Raw genomic sequence first — 7083 nt, 5'->3', positions numbered from 1 at the left:
TGTACATAATCACGGAAACTGTCAGTGTGTCATTCTGTCAGTCAGTCATTCTGTCTGTCCCATGTTTTTCTACTCACTGACGTGGTCAATCTATGTGAAACTGCACATAGGCATTGAGGATTGGCATAGGTAGAAGGTGACAAAGCTACCAATGGGTATGGACTAGTTGTCTCTTAAGTTAGGACCCGTGTAGACAGGAGACACTTCTAAACTTCTTTGTTGTAATACACCTAAAGTCCACTGTGATTTTTTTTACATGCTTATTCTTTGCTGCTCAGCACTAACAGAAAGTCGGGGTTGTCTGGTTTCCTGGCACTGTGGTTTGGGTTGCTGTAGCCGCTGACTCGGGGTCTGTCTGTGGCGCTGCTGCCTGCTCTCCTGCCAGCGAGGTGGTCTGTAGTGACGAGGAGTGAGGTGGAGGATACACTGTGATTCGAGGCTCTAACTAAGCTACATAAACGTGAAGGTGCATCTGTAGCTGTTGGCTCCGCTTAGCAGAAGGCTAAACTATCAGCAACGTTTTCTATCCATCTTTGAAACACTTCGCCGATAGTGACACATGTTTTATTGCATTTATTGTCAGAATCACTTTTTGATGAACCCATCTTCCATCTTTGGGTTGCTTTGCAGTGAAGGCAGCTGTTGCCAAAGTTAGAATAGCAACTTTATCTGCAGGATTCACCTCAACTGAGTAAGGCCTTGGCCATTTGAAGGGACATGCATGCACAAGTGCATTTGTATAACAGCCAACAGCAACACCATCTCTCTGAAATGACTTGTGATTGGCCAAAGTCTCCCGTCATGGGCTTGATCTTCTAAGGCTTGAAAACAGAGCGAAGAGGAGGTGCAGAGCTCTAGTTTTGTCTCAGTCCACGAGCTTTGCCCAAAGATGCCAAAATAAAACTGCCTACTGCAGCGTAAAAGTGAAACCAGCCTTTGCAAAATCAAAGATGTTGCATAACTTCTTTCTTTTTGCTCGGCTTCACTGAGCTCATAGCTGTGACTGATGTGCTGGAAACGTTATTACAACAATACTGATGTTATACAGTTGTTGTTGTTGAGAGGATTGTACCTGCATATCATGAAATAGGGGCCTGTTACCTCCTACTGTCTGCACCATCTGGCTCTCAAAGAATGAGCGAGCAGATGAAACGGAGGTCAAAGTGGGAATAACAGGGCAAGGTGGGGAGGTTACAGTGGTCATTTAGGCTAAACACAGTGCGGAGGTGATGGTCCGGTGGTGTGTGAGAGCAGTTTCAGGGCATCTTTAACCTCACACAGCCTCCAGTGATAGCTGTCATCAGCTGCTGCTTTACTGCTGTGTTCCCACACATTCACCCTCTTTTTTTTTTCCTGCAGGTGAGACGCCGTGCAGATGAGCGGTATGTCATCATCGTCTTCATCACTTCCATTCCTTTCTCTCTCTCTCCCTTGCTTTTTCCCAGAGGCCCTGATTGGACTGTGTAGTGAGGTATGTGAACATTTGCTTAATAGAAACTTTTGCTCACTGAAAGACAATCAAAATTAGAATAGTATAATATATATATAATAATGATAAATAATGTAATAAATGATTGTGTCTCTAGTTTCTGGATCATGCAGTTTTGTTAAATAGTGCTCAGAAAAGAACAAGCTAAAGGATAACAGAGCTTGTTGCCATCGTAAAGCATCATGTAGATAATGATCTATCTCTCGTAAGATGTGCTTGCAACACAAGGTAATAAGTAACTCAGTCTCACCTCCTCAGCAGTCTCTCTTTCTCCCTCTTTCTCAGGTAAAATGACAGACTCCAGTGAATGGGCTCTGCTGTTCAGCCTTTTAATTGCATCACTTCCCTTTTATGGACAAATTAGTAACCGTTAGCTGCCTCAAACCTGTCTGCCGTGGGAAAGACTCGTGACAAGATGCACTGCTGTGTGTGGAGACTCAGAGAAAGGAAGAGTCTTGGATTTTTGCTTTAAAAACGAGGCTAATTTGAACGATATGTAACAAGATTAATTGTCATCAGCCTCATGAAACAAAAGTGTTGGATAGATAAAGACAGTTATTCTTAGATACTTCCCATAAAAATGTAAATTCAAGTGTTCATATGCTGACATGCTATGTTAGCATCAAGCCTAGCGATGTCATTTGATTCAACATTATTAAGTAAGTAGTCTGATTCACCGTATGTAGACTGTGGCTATAAACCTGCCGCTGAGCGCTGATTAAAGCTGGCATTCTCCCTTCCTTCCATTACCTGTGTGACACTGTTTCCAAATCCCGTATCCAAATTGATCCAAAGATTTGTATCGTGCACGAAGACACGCCTGCTTTGGTGTTTCAGTGAATTATTGTAAAGATCTACAGCGGATAAAACAATTTGTGACCGCACCTCAGAGCCCAAGCTCCGTCTCCCAGGACTCTCATGCCCCCGATGTTGATCCATTTTCTTACACAGCCAGTCGAAGTTGATTTGCCACATCTTTTGACTCTGGCAGCAGCATGGACCAGTGACACTGGCTTCAGTAATGTACTGATCCGTCCTACTTCACGTGAGGTTCTGTGATATCGTCACATAAAGCAGCAAATCTTCTGTGGTTTCTCCTCCAGAGCTAAATTATCAGGCCTCGCCTCACTAAAAGTTGAAAATGACAGCATCGGTCATGTTTTTGTGGCGTTTTCTTTTGCAGAGCTATTTTATTGACAGTGTTCGCTTCCCCACATGCAAATGTTTTACCTCAACAAGTTTCCCGTGACACTATTTTGCAAGGGCGCTGTCGCTATACTCTGGACGTAGAGCTGCCAGAGACAATTGTCATTCTTATTCCTTTCACCTCTTTTGGGGTATAGGCCATCGACAAGGGACCTCCAGAGTACCCGATCGCTGGCTTTCTTTTCTATCTGTGACCAGGTGTATCCCATCTTCATGGTGTCTGCCTGAAGATCCCTTCGCCAGGTGTTTCTTGGCTGACCTCTCTTTCTTTTCCCTTGAGGATTCCACGTCAGAGCCTGTCTGGTGATGTTTGATATTGTTTTTTTCGAAGAGTGTGCCCTATCCATTTCCATCTTCTTCGTCCGATTTCATCTTTAGCTGATATTTGCTGTGTTTTCGTCCAAAGATCTTCGTTGGTGATCTTGTCTGGCCAATGGATTTTCAAATTTCTTCTCAGGCACCTGTTTATGAAGCTTTACAGTTTGCTGGCTGTGTTATTTGTTGTTCTCGAGGTCTCAGCTCCATAGAACAGGACTGATTTTACGTTGGAGATGAAGATTCTTATTTTTGTTTGTTGCTGTATCTCCTTTGAGAACCATATGTTCTTAAGTTGTAGGAAGGCTGTCCTTGCCTTACCTATTCTGGCTTTGACATCTGCATCAGTTCCTCCCTCTTTTTTGATGACGCTGCCCAAGGAGGTGAAGGACTCTACTTCTTCAAGTTGAGTATCTTCAGGTGATATTGGTTCCACACTATTTGTGTTCATCCTCATGCTTTTCGTCTTTACCTTGTGGATGTTAAGTCCTGATGTATCTGCGAGTAAGGTTGTCTTCTCTTGTATCAGATACAAGACAACTGTCATTGGTTTAAAGAAATGCAAACAAACCAGGGCGTTTTTTCTCCATAGCAGAAAGACAGTGACAGTGATTCCAGACCTTTCTCTGGCGCTGACACAATGCTGTGGAGATAGGTCTAGCTATGCGAGACCAATGTGTAAGCAATGGTAAGTAGCCGCCAGGACATCACCTATTGGTTTGTGGACTTCGTACAGTGTATTGAATGGGGATATTAGCTGTTATGACCACACTGTTTTTGTACCAGGCTGTAAACATGTTAATTTCTGCTATAAAGTTGGACATTTTAACAAGGGGTCAGTGGGGATTGACTCATTCTTGGAGCCAGCCTCAAGTGGCCATTTGAGGAACTGCAATTTTTTTGCAGTTTGGCATTTGCTTTATTTTCAGCCCCAGTTGTTGCTGCATGGTTTCAACATGCAGCCCTGGTTGCTACTGATGCAGCCTACAACACTGCCTGTGCAGCTAAAAACAGAAACAGCACCTGAATCAGTGCTGTGATGCAACAGTCAGTGAAGTGGACATCTGTTAAGGTGAAAATGAGGCTGAGCTTCAGTCAGTAAATGTTGCTGCTTGACTGACTGACCTCAAAAACTGCGGACTGGACACGTAGAGTATAGAACCATCTATTAGCACAAATGCAATGGAAGTCTTTAGATAAGGACAAAGTCTTAACATGGATGCTCTGCTTCATACCACAGAGGGGCCATATTGGCTCTCTGTCCCTTGTTTCAAGGCTGAAATAGTGTTCTCTTTGTGTGTGTGTTTGTGTGTCAAAGGTATGCGGGGGGCCAGGTGAGGGGATTCGGGGGGAGAGTGTGAGGGGCTTCCATCCCTTCATGTTAGGATCATTGTTTGGCGAGCTGTGACTCGCCGGGCGCTCCCTGCCACAGGCTCAGAAACATGTTTTGCATGTAACTCAGATTAAGAGTTTGGCTCCAAAAGAAGGTGCACAGATTGTGTGTCATGCAGATACAGTCAAATAGACCACTAGTGAAAAAAATATAAAAGACAGATCTTGTGCATTGCTTGGGTTAATGTTTGGTCTCTGTAAATTAAGTGCATGGTATTGACCAGCTCCATATGTTAAGTGTCATGAGATAATTTCAGTTCTGAATTGGCGCTATACAAATAAAATTGACTTGACTTTTGTCATCAAGTTGCCGATTATCTCAGTAACTAAAAAGAGCCTTGTATTGTGGATGAGTCGTGCTCCAGTTGATCCTTTAGTCTGCAAAGTTGGGTGGTGAGTAGCCACATAGCAATGTCGTTCAGTCCAACAATGTGGTAAAGCCAAGCAGCAACCTGCAGGGCTAAATAAAGAAGGCAAAGGGAAGTGCCTAAAATTGTAGTTCCTCTAATGGCCACTTGAGGCTGGCTCCAGGAGCGAGTCGATCCCCACAGACACTCATGGTATATGCCTAACTTTAAAGCAGAAATAAACATGTGCACAGCCTGGTACAAAAAATGGTTTTATATAACTCACCAGTTTAAATGTTATTAAGGCTTAAATTTATGCATAATTAAGGGCATGTCCGCTTTGAGTGACAGGTGGGTGCTGTTTCTTGACAAGCTGCCACCACGGTGACAACGTTGGTTTGGTAATGTAACCATGTCGTAACTCCAGATTCACAGAGTATAGGTGTAGCCATAGCTGTGAGTATTTCAGTGTGTATTCAGTTCATGACAGTTAATTGTAACCTTTTGGTCGCCTAATAAAATATTTTTCAACATTTGGTTTCACTCGATGAAAGAAGTCGGATATTCCATTTTGTTTTAGCAAAAAAAAAGACCATGAGCATTTCACAGTTAACCATAGTTCTAAATGCTCTGTGCTAACAAAGCTTGCGGCTGTTGCTAGGGTTAGCTCCAACCTTTTGTCCAAATACAGTCACTTCTGGCTCTAAAGAACCACAGTAGTGAAGGCCAAAATGCCAAACACGAGGCTTCCAAATGGGAGTCCAAAAACCAATCGGTAATGTCACCGTGGCTACGTCCATTATTTACACAGTCTGTGGTTTAAGCCGGTATTACCAAAGTCTGTGCACTTTAAAATCTTAAGTGAGCTTCTGTTTTTATCTTCTCTGGTCATAACCTTGAGAATTACATTTTGATTAAAAGATATTGAGGCCAACATGGTGTTGGATTATTTTAAAGCCCCTCCAGGTGATCCAAGGCAAAATAGAGAGAAAACTCACCTTGATCGGCTTTGAATCATGTCTCAGGTTGTCTTATGACACTAATTTTATTTAATTAACCTTTATTTAACCAGGAAGTCCCACTGAGAGTGAAAATCTCTTTCACAAGAGAGACCTGGCCGAGGTAGCAGCCAATCAAAACACATTTAAAATGTGACAAATACAACATATAAATCCACAATGAAACAACAACTATTCAAACATAGTGGCCTCTCAAGAAAATCAAGCACACATCTCGGTCACCATGTTCTTTATGATGCCCTTAGATTCATCAATGGGTATAAGTGTTTCTAATTTTAGATCTTTTAATGACGACTAATATCTTCACACTGGCTTCAAACATGATTTTAGTATGAGTAAAATAGTTCAGACTGGCCAAGCTGCCAACCTGGCAGCTCTGTGGCACGTTAGCGTGTTGATCATGTCACAAAGAAAACTATCTCTTTTTGCCAATTTTCTGCGCTAATCTCTGGACTCCTACAAACGGTAACAAAAGTGATCTTTCCCCTAAAGTTGACTTTGAGAATGCAAATTTGCGAATCCTAGGATTGCAAAGGAATGGCCCATCTTATCTACCTAACCCTAACCCTAACCAGTCCCACTCCTCTTACGTAAACCTAGCTTATCCAACCAACGAAGGCAACAAGTACTTGCTAACCTAGGATTCACAAAGTTGACTTTTGTCCTTGAGCGCCGCCAGTGCAGCCTGCAATTTCTTGTAAGGCCACTAGGTGTCATCTGAAACAAAACTCAGGCAGCCTCAACAAGTTTCTTTAATCCCACGCTTCTATATTTTTGTCCACGTTCTTTTCACTTGCTGCTTTTTTTTGTACAGCTCTCCAAATGTACACCTTGAAGCCTATCTGTCACTTTTTTACATTTTGCCATACCTCTCATTTCCTCTCCGTACCCCGCTCCACACTTCCTGTCTTTTGTCGTGCCTCTCTCTTTCTCCTCCCCTCTCTATCTTTCCATCGCTCTCGCTCATCCTTTTGTCCGTCTTCAGGAGCAGCCTGGCTCATCTCTTTGTGTCCCTTTGTCCTCTTTCAGACGCCAGTGGACTTCAAAGTAGATCCATGAAGGGAGAGGAGGTGAAAGAGACAGCGATGAGAGAAAGAGATGGAGAGAGAGAGAGGTGGAAGGAAAGCAGAGTGAAGAGAGTCAGCAGGTCAAAGAGATGGAAGAGGCCACAGGTTAAAATCCAATCAAGCCTCATTTATACTTCTGGTGAAGTTGCACCATTGTAGGGTCTGCAGGTCCTTAGAGAGTCTTAAAATGTCTTAAATTGTAATTTATAAATATTAGGCCTTAAAAGTCATTAAATAGTCTTAAATTT

This window comes from Epinephelus moara, chromosome 16 (assembly GCF_006386435.1).
Source record: "Epinephelus moara isolate mb chromosome 16, YSFRI_EMoa_1.0, whole genome shotgun sequence".
In the NCBI taxonomy this organism is placed as follows: Eukaryota; Metazoa; Chordata; class Actinopteri; order Perciformes; family Serranidae; genus Epinephelus; species Epinephelus moara.
Note: the sequence above shows the minus strand (reverse complement) of the source record.